The 15,352-nt window shown below is 34.2% G+C and overlaps 1 protein-coding gene across 1 annotated transcript in view; it reads left to right on the plus strand.

The window, feature by feature from the left end:
• The window catches only part of ACVR2A (activin A receptor type 2A), an 87,267-nt gene that overhangs the window by 32,899 nt on the left and 39,016 nt on the right, over positions 1 to 15,352 (plus strand). The gene's annotated exons all lie outside the window — the stretch shown is intronic.

Here is a 15,352-nt window from a genome sequence, read left to right on the forward strand (position 1 = left end):
ATACAGAATATCATACAGAGAAATATGGATATTTATAGTAAAAGCTGTTGACTGTCATATGCGTTTTTTTCCATTAAATTGTGGAGGGAAGAATTTATGTAGGTACTATTAAAATAATTCTTTGTGGTAATTAAATAATAGTTGTCTTTTAGTTAGATTTTGGGCAACAGTATAACAAGACTATCAAAATGTTGGAGAAAAATTTTTCAGTTTAAACGATGAAGAAATTTTTAAAAATTATGAGTTTGAAGATTTAGATTAAATATACTATGTAGTATTAAATAAAGTTGTGTGTGTTAGTCGGATTTCATCATACCTGCTATTCTTTCATAGTATCTAGACAAGCGAATATCTAAAAAAACAAGTTTTCAATTTTGGTAATTGTTGAAAGATGTTAGTTGGAGGTATTTATCTTTAAAGTGGACAGACATTACTTTTACAAATAATACTTTTACTTTTTCATTAAGCAGGGGACCAAGAACTATGGACTAGATTTAGATATTCATTTGATCTAGAATGTTTATCTGAAATTTTTGGTTGACTTTCTCTGGTCTAGGAGAAAGCGTGCATGTTTTATGTTACTGTGACTTAGGGATTTTTAGGGAAAAGTCTTAGATTTAAATGCTTTCCCTTGTCTCTCATAAATTAAGTAGCAAATTAGGTAGCTTTATTTTTAGAGGAAGAAGTAATGGTTATAGAAATATTATAAAAGCTTCACTGATTAATTTTTTAATAATTTAGGGATCAGTAGTTTCTTGGGTATGGAGCAAATGGCAAATATATATATGTGTGTATATATATTTCAAACTTAGTAAATGCATTCATTCTGTGTTCTCACTGGTTTAAAACTCTTTGCAAATTAGAGATATTTTACATTTTTTCCATTTCATTAATTAGTATCTTTACATTTGTCTTACTCCATTTTGTGCTGCTGTAACAGAATACCTGAGCTTAGGTAGTTAATATAAAACAGAAATTTATTCTTATATTCTGGAGGCTGGAAAGTCCAAGACCAAGGAAGAAACGTTTAATGTGGGTATTCTTACTGTGTACTCACATGGCAGAAGGCAGAGGGGCAAGAGAGAGAGCCCACTCCTGAAATCTTTTTTTATGACAGCATTAATTCATGATCTAAATACCTCCCATTAGGCCCCACCTCTCAATACCATTACATTAGCAATTAAATTTCAACATGAGTTTTGGAGAGAACAAACATTCAAACCATAACTAAATGCCATGCATTTTCTCAATGTTTTATTCCACTCCATTATCTCACCTATTAATAGGAGGTTAGGGATGGTGAGAGTGGTAGAATGAATGTATCGAGGCCTGAGATAGTTTGATGTTCAAAGAAAGAAGTTCACCTGTCTGATTTAAGTTGAGGCTGAAGAAAAGCCAAATTGTGGAAGGCCTTATAAGATTTGTTAAAGATTTTGATTTTGAGGCCAAGGGCAGTGGGAAGCCATGAAATGGGTTTAAGTTGGAGTAGTGACTTGATTTTGTTTGCTTTAGTAAAGGATTTGTCTGACTTCTGAATGAAGAACTGATTGGATCGGATAAAGTGGAAGCTGGCAAACCAGTTAAGGAGGCTGTTGCTATAGTCCAGAGAAAGATACTGGTGACTTGCAGTAAAAGCCTTCTTATTCCAAATAACACTGACTGTCTTTAAAAAACTAGCTTAGATTTTCTAATTCTATTGCTTATGACTTAAATATGTGACCTGATTTTGTTCTTATTTTTGTTTAAATACATTTTCATTTGACAGGTGAGGTAACATGATTTTATTGTTTTATTGATTAAAAGTGCTAGTATGAATGGGTGGTTTCTTTGTGGCTAGTATGAATTCCTTTATAGAGGGTTTATTTAGTTTCTAAGGTATCCTTACTACCTTCCAACAAGGAGTTGCTATGGCTGCTGCTCTGTATTATGAGGCAGTGATGACTTGTATGTATTTTTTTAATGCTAACTCAGGATACCTCACTCATTTTTTATATTTCTTTATTCATGTTTTTATTTTCTAAATTTAGTTTCAGGACAAAAGGCTATTTTTTCTAGAGGCACTAACATGATTTAAAAAAATATAAAGTTCATTGTAATAAAGAAACATCCTTGAAATTCCCTGATCTTTGTGATCTTCTGGTTATTTATCATTCCTGCCTTTTAACTTACCTTATGGGAGAAATTAAAAAGGCCTTAATTGAGGTTCAGAAGTATCTAAAGATTTGTGAGTTTCTCTCTTTCTACTTTCAATGTCTTATTTTGAAAATTAATCCTCCCATTTTTTTCCTTCTTCTCCGGTTGAAATTAGAGATTTCTCAAACTTTGGAATTACTTTCTTTTTTACTATTTCTGCTTAGTACCTAGATGTCAGACTGCCTGGTACGTAGTATGGCAACAGTATATATTTCACTGTATAAAGCTGAATGCAGAAGATACTGTACCTGTCTGAAAGACATAGTGTCTTCTAAGATTTCCTTTTGCATGTCACCAAACTAGACTTCCAAGTGTCCTGCCAGGGATGGAAGGGTTAGAAGTGTAGGATTTTCTCGTTGGGAAGGGGAAAACACTGGGCTCCTGTTTTACCTGTTCTTTATCTAATGGAAATCTCTCCCTCGTAATTATTATAAGAAGCCTACTTATATTGGTTAAACTTAGAAGAAAGCAGATCTTTTCTTACAACCATACCCTTTCCCCTTTTAATTATTAAAAAGGTGAGGTTGAGGTCTAGAAGTTGATCAGGCTTTTGTGACCTGTCCTAGCAGAACAGTCTTAAATGTGGTCCCCAGGTGTTACTCAATTGAAAGATAAATCTGGAGTTTTGTGATTTGCTCATTTTCTGATTCCTGTTATTCTGTATATACTTTTGTTTTTAGAAAAGTGAAGTTGTTTGGTAGTTGGTGTTAAATCAATGCTTTATTCTGTGCTACCAACCAAATTAATACCAATTTGAAGTATATTTCTGCCCAACTAGATGTCAAGTTATTCCTTAAGAGAGTGAGAAGTTACCTTTAAAGATGCAATATCTTGGTTCTGACGCTTTCATATTGCATTTTCTCTGCCTGTATATCAGTGTGTCTTTGTCTGTTACTTTTAAAGAATTTCGTTCTTTCTTTCAAGTCTTTTTGAAGAAACATCAGGGATGTCTTATTATTTAGTTTAGTAAATTGAACTTAATAGCACCTTTTATTCAACAAGCCCTGTGTACAGTACCTTATGTATTTAGGAAAGAGTTTAAGAAATGAGGTTCTCTAAAAAATTTTGTTAATGCAGAAATGTACCTTTTGTATTGTACTGTATCTACAATTAAGTGAATTAAGAAATAAGCAAGTTGTAAAGAATTTTTTTAAAGGGTGCTGCTTGCCTCTTTTATAAAAGGTAATTCTACCATTACAAATTTGCTGCTCTCTTTGGGGCTCTAAAATTTTATATGAGGATTTTTAAGAAAAAGGTTTGATAGAGTTCTTCAAATCTTGGTGTGTATCAATGTAGATACATATTTATTTGGAGCTATCTATGTGAGGATAGTTAGTCATTTATGTGTTACCAGTGTTGAAATACATTTTAGGTGCTTGCCTTTATAATTTGTCAGGAATTAACACTAGCAATCCTTAAATAACCAGTGGTTAAATGTTGACTGCTAAGTACTTTTACTCTCCTTATTACACATGGGCATGCATGCAGTGTCTAATACCACAACATACAGTGTTTATATTTTTCATTTGTTCTGTATTAGTTGTGTATTTAGTAATATAAATATATTACTTGATCTAGGTGGATGGAATCTTCTATATTTTGTCAGACTGATAGTAAGTAGTAAGTATGGGGTATAACAGGCAAGGCAAAAAATTTTCTAGGAAGAATGCCTAAAAGTGTTTGTGTTTCTTTTAGAAGTGACTGGTCGTAGGAAGGTGCTTAGTTAAAAAAAAATATATATATAGATTGATGAGATTGATGGGGCCTAAATGTCGCATTACTAAGCAGAAATTTTTATTTGAAAGTTTATTCTCTTTTCTCATATTTCTAACTTGTTTATCAGAAGTCTTTTGGTACATTTTGGACTTTAGGACAAGTTTTGGGCAGTCTTACTTTTCATAGTGCTTACAAGCAGCCCAAGGCAGCCAAATAGGGAAGGTGACTGCCACTAGGATATGTATAAATATAGAAAAGAAGGGATACCGAAAGAACTAGTACTTATTATTGTGTAGAAATGAATTATTAAAATGAGTTTTCAAATGGGAAAGAAATTACATAACACACAAAATAATAAAATTTTTTATTACTAGGAATTTTGTCCCTTGTAAGCTGAAGTAATATGGTTAGAAATATGAAAAAAGCTATTGGTGATTGAGGCCTTTTAAGTGATTCTGTGTCTGTTTTTGTTTAATGTCATGATAAATTATCACTTTACCTTCTTTTACTTTATTTAAACCACTCTAATAGATATTGTTAATTTTATTCAATTGCTGGTTCTAAACTGTGAGACAGTGGTTTGATTAAAATGTATGTGTGTGTTTTTAATTTAAGTTTCTCATTCTTGACATTGTTGGTTCCTCAAGGGCGATATTTCATAGCAAGCAGAAGTGATCTGTTTTTACTTTTTTTGTGTGTCAAAGTTTGATGATTTACTAAAAAGAAGGTCTGTATCTTCCCAAGTATTATAATGCATTGAAAAACATTTAATGTATGTAGTATCTTTTCGGTGTAATTGAGACTTGTATTAATATATTGTTTTTAGTAGGAACTACTGTGTATTTCCTTAATCTGTCTTTTTAGGAGCTCTGTTTTGATTTTGAGAATTTACCTTGCATCTCTTATTCTTTCAAATTTATGCCCAGTTTCGGGTTTTGTACATTTTTTTTAAATAGCCTGTTAATTCTGATAGGAGTATTGGCCTCTAGCTTCAGTCATCATCATCTCCATCCCACCCACAGATGAACATCCAATATCAGAAATCAGTTTTGCACAGTCTGAGTAAAACTTGTGTGTACTTGTATTTGTTTTGATGTAATTCATCTTTTGAAAGAGCGCCAGAGAACAGCGTAGAACTATTTTAATCTTAAAACCTGGGCATTTGTGTTAGGTCATTAAATATGGAATGTCTGATTTTGAGTCAAAAGTGTAGTTTGTTATATCTCAAAGAAGAAGCAGTACAGTTAAAGTATGCACCTGAAGTATCAATATAGTTTTGCTGTCTTAATGATAGCTTGTTTATGCCAGCAGCAAAGAAGCCTGGAGAGCGAGTGGCAATGAAATCACTAACGGCGTTTTCCACAGCTTGAGAATTGAATATTTTTCCTTGCAAGAAGTGGCCCAAAGCCTGGAAGAAGCAGTAGTCAGTTGATGCAAAGTCTGATGGATATGGTGCATGACAGAGAGTCTCCAAGTCTAGCCTCTGTAGTTTGAACAGCATTGTTTGTACAACATGTGGCCCAGCATTTTCTTGCAAGAGGATTGGCCTGTCTCTATTGACCAGTCACGGCTGCGGAAGCATCCTTATTTCATGCAATTGGTTGCAGTAGACATCCGCTGTAATTGACTGACCAGGTTTCATAAAGCTGTAGTGGATAATACCAGTGCTAGACCACCAAACAGATACCATTAGCTTTTTTGGATGAATATTTGGTTTTCGACTGTGTTTGGGCAGTTCGTCTTTATTCAGCCATTGTGCCAAACCCTTGTGATTGTCAAAAAGAATCCATTTTTCATCGCACATAATAATTATGGTGTAGAAATGGTTCACTTTTATATCATGACAACAAAGAAAGGCAAGCTTCCAGATGATTTCTCTTCTGATGCTCGTTTAATTCAGGTGATACCCATCTATCCAGCTTCTTTACTTTGCCAGTTTGTCTTAAATGGTCCAATACTTTTGGAATAGTAACATCAATTCATGCTGCTAGTTCACTTGTAGGTTGATGGATTCGCTTCCACTACAGCTTTTAGTTCATCATTATCCACCTTGGTCTTGGGTCACCCATGTGGCTCATTTTCAAGATTAAAATCACCAGAATGGAACTTCTCAAACCATCCTCATGTTGTGCATTCATTAGCCACATCCTTCCCAAACACTGTGTTGCTATTTTGAGCTGTTTGCGCTGCATCGGTTTCACAACGGAACTCATGTTTGTTATAATACAAATATTTGTTTTATCCATGGTTTCACAAAAATTGCTCTAAAAAAATTTTAAAAGATAATCACAAACCAAATCATGCATTTGAAACACTGAAGATGTACCTTCACAGTAAATATAAAACAAGAAGTGTGAAAGTGAAATGTCAGAGATATCAACTGTCAGACTTAGTTCTTAAGGAAATCGGACATTTCGTACTTGATAACATAATGCTCTCACTCATTTTGTGGCTTGTAGGCAAAAACAATTTTCAGTTATTTCTTATCTTTGAAGGTATCAAACTTATCCTGGACAATTTATAGTATATCTTTCATAATAGTAAGACTAACTATCAGGAAGAGAATTAGCAACAAAGAGAAACAGGATAAGTATGTATGAAGCAAGCTTTGTTTTGTCAAAACTTAGAAAACAAGGCCGGGCGCTGTGGCTCACGCCTGTAATCCTAGCTCTTGGGAGGCCGAGGCGGGCGGATTGCTCAAGGTCAGGAGTTCAAAACCAGCCTGAGCAAGAGTGAGACCCCGTCTCTACTATAAATAGAAAGAAATTAATTGGCCAACTGATATATATATATATAAAAAAAAAAATTAGCCGGGCATGGTGGCGCATGCCTGTAGTCCCAGCTACCCGGGAGGCTGAGGCAGAAGGATCACTCGAGCCCAGGAGTTTGAGGTTGCTGTGAGCTAGGCTGACGCCACGGCACTCACTCTAGCCTGGGCAACAAAGTGAGACTCTGTCTCAAAAAAAAAAACAAAAAAACAAAAAACTTAGAAAACATTTAGGAAGAGCCAGCTACCTACCCCAAGAAAATCGAGTCCTTTTCATCTTTTTCTAATGCTAAGGGAGATCAAATAAGCTTGATCTCTGTATTCTAATTTGTCAATCCTTTTGATGCCTATGGTCATTTAGTCAATATGGATATTGTAAACCCTTGGTTTTTATTGGATAGTTAATATGGCTTCCTGAGGTTCTTTCCATTCCAACACAGTCTACTCATTGTTTTTGGATTAATATTTGAAATTCTGCTTCTATTCTTTTGATGTCTTCTATACCTGTCCTAATTAGACCCAATATACTATATCCAATATACTAATGAACATGGCATGGGCTGCTCTGGACATAGTGGCTCACACTTGTAATCACAGCACTTTGGAAGGCTGAGCGGGAGGATTGCTTGAGGCCAGGAATATGAGACCAGCCAGGGCAATTTAGCAAGACCTCTCTGTAAAAAAAAATAAAATTATCTAGGCATGGTGGCATGTACCTGTATTCTTAGCTACTTGGAAGGCTGAGGCAGGAGGATGGCTAGAGCACAGGAGTTTGAGGTTGCAGTGAACTATGGTGATGCCATTGTACTCTTGCCTGGGCAACAGAGTGAGACCCTATCTCAAAAGAAAAAAAAGAACATGGAATGTTTCAGTCCAGTGAGGGTGGTCTTGTCAAACACTGCTTATTCACAGCCCTGCTTGTTTGCTCTTCATCTTCTCTGCCTCTAGTTTTGTTTCTCCTTAGTACAGGGGTGGGGAACCTTTCGTATTGGGAGGCTGCATTAATTTAGCTATAATCAAATAAGGCCACATTCAAGAGACTTCTATTAGATATACTTAAAAATGTACATTATTTTGTAAAAATCTAACTATGTATTTAATACTCTCAAAAAAATGAAAACTATTTGCTAATTTTAAAGTTAATTAACTTTTAATGACTTTGTTCTGTCTGCTTTTTGTTGGAAAGCATTTGAATATTTGGGTGCAACATGGAGGGTCTGCAGTTCGGTTGTTCTGTAGGTGGGTATCAGTCATTTGTGACCTTAAGGTCATCTTGATTTGGGTTAGGTAGGAGAATGTAGATTTGTAGCAATAAGTGGTTGAAAAGCAAGACAGCAATTTTCAGGAATGTTGCCGAAAGCGTGGGTATTTTGCAATTTTTCCATATTTCAATTGGATCTTTCTTAGCATCAAACAATGACTGTATGACTTTAAAATGTCATCTACTGAGAGCTCAATCAATTCTATTTGTAGTTCTTTAGGTGGTTTAGTGATATCAACTAGGGGAGGCTGAAATGCTAATTTGAGTGTGATGTCATGATTCTCAAAGTCAGTGAACCTTTCTTTGTATTCTCCAATTAATAGGTGCATGTATTCTTCAAATGATTTGTATATATCATCCTGCTCATCAGTGATCTTTGCTAATGGGGGAAAATGTTTATCTGAAATTTTCTTTTGAAGAAATGTTTTGAAAAAAGATAGCTTTTTTTTTTATTTTGGATGGTTGGATTTTTTTTTTTTTGCCTCATATATACAGACTTAGTTTTACCTTGCAAAGAAATATTCAGATTGTTTTGATTTGACACAATATCACACAGAAATGCTGCATTTCTATGGAAATCTTCTTTCAATAATTCACATTGCTGATTCTGTTCTTCATAAAATTTATCTGTTCTCCTGGAGATAAATTTTGCCTAACACCTGTAGCTGAAATAGCCAACACACTTTAGAATGATATGGCAAATCCACATGGAATGCCTCCTTGTTCAACTTCAGCATGTTATGAAACTGATGATGCTGTGTTACATTTGCAAGAATATTGTTAACAATACTTACAACTTGTTTCAAAGTGTCACTTAAAATAGTAGCTTTAGCACAGAGATTTTGCTGATGCAAGATATAATAAAAAGAAATGAGAGCATCTGGATCTGTAATACTTTATCTGTACAATAAACCCTTTATGTTTTTCTTTCATGGAAGGTGCACTGTCTGTACACTCACTAATTTACCAAATTCAGTCCAACTTCACAACATGTATCTTGACAGTTGTTGAAGATATCTATTCTCCATGTTCTGTTCCCAAGAGTGCCCAAAGCAACTAACTCTTCATAGCAAAGAAAATATTCTGTTATGATCCAAGTGAAGTGTAAAACCTGCACCAAGTCAGTAGTATCAGTTGATTCATCCAATGCCGTTAAATAATATATATTTGCCTTTTGAAATATTACATGAAGTTCTGTTAAGTTGAAGGCCAGTGTGTGTTGCTGATCAATTCTGATTCTGCTCAAAGGAGGCAGTTGTTTGTACATTGGAACATTATCAGGGTCTAAGCATCCTACAGCTTCAACAATGCATTCTTTCACAATTTCTCCATCACTGAATGCCTTCCCTTTTTCCCTGAGTATATGAGATACTTTATAAGTTGTTTCAGTGACATTATTTCAAGGTCTTATTGCTTCTTGAAAGAATTGTCTTTGCTTTTCATCTTTTAATTTCTGCAGTACAACCTTTCACACCTCTCCCTCTAATTCAAAATATTTGTAGTCCTTATGAGTGTTATAATGCTGATGAACATTGGATTTCTTTAATGTTGATATTACAGTATCACAATGCAAGCAAATTATCTTATCTTTAGCAGAAACAAGATAATATTGGAATTCCCAATCCTCATTAAAAAATCTATTTTCTTCCTTCAGTGTTCCTTTGGTCTTCTTTGACTGGGTGGGCTGTTAAGTAGACAGAATTAAAGAATACTGGCTGGGCGTGGCAGCTCATGCCTATAATCTTAGCACTCTGGCAGGCTCAGGCGGGAGGATTGTTTGAGCTCCAGAGTTCAAGACCAATCTGAGCAAGAACAAGACCCCGTGTCTCTACTAAAAGTGGAAAATTTATCCAGTCATCATGGCTCACGCCTGTAGTCTCAGCTACTCCGGAGGCTGAGGCGAGAGGATCACTTCAACCCAGGGGTTTGAGGTTGCAGTGAGCTACAGGGTGACAGAAGGAGACTCTTGTCTCAAAAAAAAAAAAAAAAAAAGAATTAAAAAACACCGTCAAGCAATGCAACTAATTCCACTTCAAACAGAAGCACAGTGTACCATTGTCACAAGCTGATAATAGACTGGCATGCTCAACCTCCATAAACTCTCACCAACCAACCTTGTTGGGTTAGTGGCGCCAGTGAGGTGAGGGAAGTTAGAACTAAATTGTGAGTGTAGCAGTTGTCAGTTTAGCCCTTATGGCTTACTAATGTTCTACTTGTGCCAGTCAATCTGGGAGGATTCTTTCCTTGAAACTTACTTTATTTTTTTTTTTATTTTAAATATGTTCATTAAAAAAAATATGAAAGATGAACAAAAATGTATTCATAAAAATAAAAGGATTTGTCCTGTAGAATTTGGATTCAGTCAAAAGGCCCCACCTTAAGGACCTGGAAGGCCATGTGTGGCCTTAAGGCTGCAGGTTCCCACCCCTGCCTTAGTGTCATTTCCTCCATAAAACCCTTTTTTATTTGTTTGTTTTGTTTTTACTATTCTAGGCCTTGTGAATTGATTTAGTACACATTTATTAATCTCCTATACAGGGCTTGGCACTGATGATACAGAGATAGCTGGGCTTGTTTTAGAGGCTCCTACTTTAATAGAGGTTCTAAGGCAGACATTCTCAAACTATGGCCTGCAGGCCACATGCCACCCGCCTAGGGCATTTATCCCGCCTGCCTGATGTTTTTGCCATCGCTGCTTGTCCTGCTTAGGAGCCGACTCATCCCAGGCCCACAGTGCACACTCTCCAATGGTCTGAGGGACAGTGAACTGCCCCCTGTTTAAAAAGTGTGAGGACCCCTGTTCTAAGGTCATTATCTCCAAATTCCTATTGCATTTATCTATAGCTTCATCTTGGTGTTTTAATTTATAGTACAAGCATATGATCAGTTCTTACATCTGTATATTTCAGTATAAGACAAATTTTTCTCTAAAAAATTATTCCTCTGAAGAACAGTAATCTTATATTTTTAAGCTCTCTCTCAATTATTTTATTTTGAATAGGAGTATAATGTTTGGAGAAGACGGGTGAGCTTGAAATGATACCAGTCATTGCTAATTTTGAATGTTTGTAGAGGGTTCCTGAGGAAAATAGGTAGAAGCTGGTAAAGAGTTTAAACAAATTCAAAATTATTTATGGGACAGGGAGTTATACTCTTATTTGTTGTAAAAAAAAATCCTTTAAAAGATCGCCTTTAAAAGTAATATGTAAATAGTTACTTTATGAAGATCACAGTATTTACCTATAGAACAATTAAAAAGCCAAATGTCTTGATATTATGTGAATGGACATTTGTGGCCTAGAAAAACATTTCCAGTGACAATATTATATATGATTTCAGAAAATATTACTTCTGAAAACAACTTAAATAGAAGTGAAGATTGTTCACTTTAGGATACTTTTAGATTTCTCAAAAAGAAAATAGCAAGAGGACACCTGTTGAAGACATATGTAAAGTTTAAATAAAGTTGTTTTGTAAAATCAGTGTGCTTTGTGATTTTAAAACATTCATAAAAATAAGTTAATAAAATATACATTGGACTATGTTATATAAGTATACAGAAGTTTCAAGTTGGTCAGAATTTAAAAAAAACCTTTTCATTGGCAAAAGTTGGAAAATCCATCATTTTCAGAGTGGCCTAATATTATGTTAGCTTGCAAGTTTCTGTGTAGTTGGATGACTATCTAAAAATACTAGGATGCTATTAATTAATACTTGTTGAACTAATAAAAAATTCTGTATACATTTACTTATTAACCTTTCTTAGAGGACTAAGTTGCCTGTGGGAGGCACAAGTTTAGGGAAGACATTTGATTGCATACCTCTTTATACTGTAATGTCAGTGACCTGTTGATAGTTTCACACAGTATTAGAATAATTTTTCAGAAATTCCTCAGATTTGTAAGTTGTCAAAACAATTTTTTAATTTTTTTCCTGTATAATGTTGGTTGCATACATGGGAAAATTGTGATAGGATAAGTCTGGTCAGAGGGCTGTGAAAGACATTGTCATCTTAATCAGAAAAAATGTAATGAAGTACATAATTGTAAAAGATATTTTAATTCCATCCACCTGTTTCAAAGAGTGGGGAAAAAAGCAGTAGTAGTTGGTGAGTTTTTATTCAGTTGTTACAATGTGTTTATGCATTTTATTCATTAAGTACTATTTATGTTTAGAGGGCAAGTAAGATGGATAGTCTGAGACCCAATGGCATTCTTTTTTTTTTTTTTCCTTTTTGAAATACTTGTATTACATTTATTTGATTCAAAGCTACAGACCACAAAAATTCTTTAATGCCAATGATAAAATAGTTACATATTTTATGATACTGAGAATGACACATTCTAACCAACTCTAGCTATGCTCAACAAAAAGACAAAGCTTGAGGAAGGGAAATTATTGAAAAAGAATTTAATTTCATATTAAGCCACATACAAATACGTTGTGATTGACTACATCTATTTGCTGATTAAGTCACCAAATATTAATTGAGTGCCTTCCAAGTTTCGAGCATTGTGCTAGATGTTAAGGATTCAATTATGAATTATATCATTTGTCAGTAAGAAACTGACAGTCTGGTGGAGATCATGCCAGTCTATCATCACCTTCTATCATATTTAAATAAAGACATGTCAGTCTAGCCTGTTCTCACTTATATAGCCCCCCTGGTCCTTATACTAGGTAGCCATCATTCTTTTTTTTAAAAAAATTAATTTTTTTAATTGACAAAAATTGTGTCTTTCATGAACAACACTGCTTGAAATATGTATTCACTATGAAATGGCTAAACCAAGCTATTAATAACTAACATATGCATTACCTCACTTATTTTTTATGGTGAGAACACTTAAAACTCTAACCCCCAATGGCATTCTGACATGTAAGAAAAGGGCATGTCTAGAAAACTGATTAAAAACAATGACTAAATAAATAAAACATTTTACATTGGATTTCAGGTAGTGTGTACTTGGAGAGAAGTAGTCCTGATTGAAGGACTTTCAGGATTTTGTTATACATAACCTTGAGAAAACTTGAAAATTGTCACTATATGGAGAGATTTAGCATGGGACACTTTCTTCAAGAGCTGGGCTTTTAAGAACTACTAGAATAATAATAGCCAGGGGAAGGCATTTCACGGGCACTTTCTTGAACCATGCCCAGTTTCTCCACAACCATTTATTCAAAAAGCTACCCCATCTCCATTGAATTTTTTTGCTCATTTGTTAAAAATTAATTAGGCATATTTATGTGGATCTCTTTCTGCCCCATTGGTCTATCCCTCCACCAATACCATACTGTCTGAATTACTGCAGCTACATTGTAAGCCTTAACATCAGCAAAGTGGAAAGTGATTTCTCCCACTTTATTCTTTTTTAAAAAATTTTAGAATAAGCTTGTTTATGACTACAAAGGAATTTGCTGAGATGTTGATAGTAGTTGCATTAAACCTATAAATCAGTTTAGGGAGAATTGACATCTTTATTATGTTGAGTCTCCCAATCCTTGAGCATAGTATTTCTGTCCAAGTGTTTAGATCTTCTTTGATTTCTTTCATCAGCATTTTATAATTTTCATCATATAGATCCTATTAGGGTTTTGTTAGATTATATCTGTTTTATTTTCTTTGGACAGTTGTAAATGGTATTACATTTTAAATTTTGGTTTTACTTACATATTGCCAGTATATAGAAATGCAATTGGTTTTTTGTGTTGATCTTATATCCTGTGACTTTACTGAATTCATTTATTAGTTCTTGCAGTTTTTAATATTCCTTGGGATTTTCTACATTGATAAGCATGTTGTCTGCAAATAAATAGTTTTATTTTTTTCTTTTCTAGCTAGTGTGACCTAAATTTCTTTTTCTTGCCTTATTGCAGTAGCTAGAGCTTTCAGTACTATATTAAATAAGAGTGATGAGAGTGGAATCATTGCCTTGTTTCTGATCTTAGAATGAAAACATTCACTCTTTATCATTAAGTATGACATCAACTATAGGTTTTTTGGTAGATGCTTTTTATGGCATTGAGGAAGTTCCCCTCTATTCTTAATGTGCTTATCATTTGTATCATAAATCGGTGTTAGATTTTGTCTAATGCTTTTTCTGTGACAATTGATAAGACCAAATAATTTTTCACACTTAACCTGTTGATTTGGTAGATTGCATTGATTGATTTTTGAATATTGAGCCAGCCTTGCATATCTGGAATAAATCCTAGTTAGTTGTGGTGTAGTACTTTTCTTTTTCTTTTTAAAAATTCTTTGTTGGATTTTCTTCGCTAAAATTTTGTTGAGGACTTTTTCATCTAAGTAATGAGAGATACTAGTCTGTGTTTTTATTTTTGTGCTATCTTTGTCTGTTTTTAGTATCAAGGTTAATATTGGCCTCATAAAATGAGTTGGGAAATAGTACCTCTTACTCTGTTTCTGGAAGAGATTGTGTAAAATTAGTGTTGGTATATTATTTTAATGCTTCATTGAAAAAAAAGCCTTGATTGTCCTCAGATATAGTTGTTTTAAATGAAATTTACTTTGTCTCATATGAGTATTTTAAATTTGAACATGACTTTTGCAGTGTTATTTTATGGCCAAATATCCTACCAAATTTCAGATTCTGTGTATTGCTGGGGTTTTTTTGTTGGTGGTGATGTTTAATGGTAGGAAAAATGAAGCAAGTCATTAAGGTATGAGTGCTACTTTGAATATGGAAGTATTATCTAAATTTACTCTGATACTGGATTATGTGACTATACTCACTGATTTACTGTAACTAGACTGAGCATAAATTATGGGTCTGGAAAAGAATTTGGAAATTGACTCTATCTGCTTAATTTTACAGATGTGGGAACAAGGTATGAGGGGCTTGGTAGTTTGTTTAAGGTCACAGTTTGTGAACGAGATTCCAGGTTCAGGTGGTAGTCTTTTAAGCTAGTAGTGCTTCACTAGGGAGAAACATCAGATCACCATTGAGTCTTTGCAAAACAACCAACCAACCAACCAACCAAGCAAACAAAAAACATGCACACACACTATGTACATTAGAAGTAGCAGCCCTTCTTTTATAGAAAACAGTTAGTGGACCTTCACTAGGGAGGAACATCAGATCACCATTGAGTCTTTGCAAAACAGCCAACCAACCAACCGAACAAACGAAAAACAGGCACACAAATTGTACATTAGAAGTAACAGCCTGTATTTTATAGAATGTATTTTATAGAATACAGTTGAGTTAAAGTTACCAGCATAGTTTGCAGTATGTCAGTTTATGCTATTATTTCCTCCATAGTTGAGAGGAAGTTCATGATACCATTAGTATAGTGTATATATACACACACACTATATATATATATTTATATTTATAAATATATAAATATATATTTATATCGTATGTATGTATATAATACACATATACATATAT

This window comes from Microcebus murinus, chromosome 8, assembly GCF_040939455.1.
Source record: "Microcebus murinus isolate Inina chromosome 8, M.murinus_Inina_mat1.0, whole genome shotgun sequence".
NCBI lineage: Eukaryota > Metazoa > Chordata > Mammalia > Primates > Cheirogaleidae > Microcebus > Microcebus murinus.